Here is a 1,193-nt window from a genome sequence, read left to right as displayed (position 1 = left end):
TTGGATTTCGGAAGGTAACATTGGAAACGACATATCCATCTCGCGGAATTTGATATGTGGGCAAGTGGATGTGGCTATTAAAGAGATCTGAGTACAAGTCATGAATAATCTCCTCCATTGCCCTTCTGGAAGATGTGATAGATCCATCAGGATGTCGGAGGGCAGTCATCTTGGTCTTGTAGTTGGTAAAGGACAGGCGGGCATTACGAATGCTTTTCCCGACTTATGTCACATCTACCAGCACTGCTGCTATCATGTCTTTGAAGTCATCCTAGATTACTTCTCTGCACTGTTTTGCCAGCTCGGACATTTGCTTGCCTGAGGCATGTGCCAAGCACGTTGGCGAATAAGTTCAAGAGTGTTCGAAGAAAGGCATTTTTTTGTGATTATCTCTCCCTTGGCATTCCACGCACAATCATGGAGGTGCTGAATCATTCAATCATATTCTTTGTCAATGTTGTCAATGATGGCATCCTCCCATGTTGCCGCAACAGAGCCGAAGAGCTCCCAGTTGGTGGGCATTCTGGGAGTTCTCCTTAAACTTTGCATTCTTTTCTCCCCATTCTGTGAGGTAGAATTTTGCACGAAGGAGATGGTGGTCCGATCCCTTTTGGAATTTTGAGCCAACAGCAACATCGGTTAGGCAAAACCACCGATTGAATATGATGCGGTCCATTTCATTGTGGAACCATCCACCAGGAGACTCCCATGTCCAACATTTAGATTCAGCCTTTTGGAACTGTGAGTTACCATGGATGGTCTTGGTTGACATGATGAACTCAGACAGTCTGTCACCCTGTTTGTTCCATTCTATGCCATGGGTCCCAATGTGGAGTTCATCGGCTAATCTTCTTGGTCCTATCTTGGCATTAAAATCACCAACAATGATCTTGTAGAAGGTGTGATCTTCTTTATAGAATTTCTACAGCTCCATGTAGAACTTCTCAATTTCTCCTTCACCATAATTGTATGTTGGTGCATAGGCAACAAAGATAGAAACTGCTGGCAGTGAGCCACATCTATTCAAGTGAAATCATCCAATTCGGGTTGTTAGGCATTCGAATGAATCAATGCTCAGGGCTAAGTTCGTGTTGACAATGATACTGACATCACCGATGTCTCTTTTGTCACATGTTCCAAGGAACAGTTCTACTCCAGTGTCAAAAACGGTGTGATGTGATTGATGCCTTCTC

Source organism: Sorex fumeus, unplaced genomic scaffold (assembly GCF_029834395.1).
Source record: "Sorex fumeus unplaced genomic scaffold, SorFum_2.1 ptg000134l, whole genome shotgun sequence".
NCBI classification, from domain to species: Eukaryota; Metazoa; Chordata; class Mammalia; order Eulipotyphla; family Soricidae; genus Sorex; species Sorex fumeus.
This window is presented reverse-complemented; position numbering follows the sequence as displayed.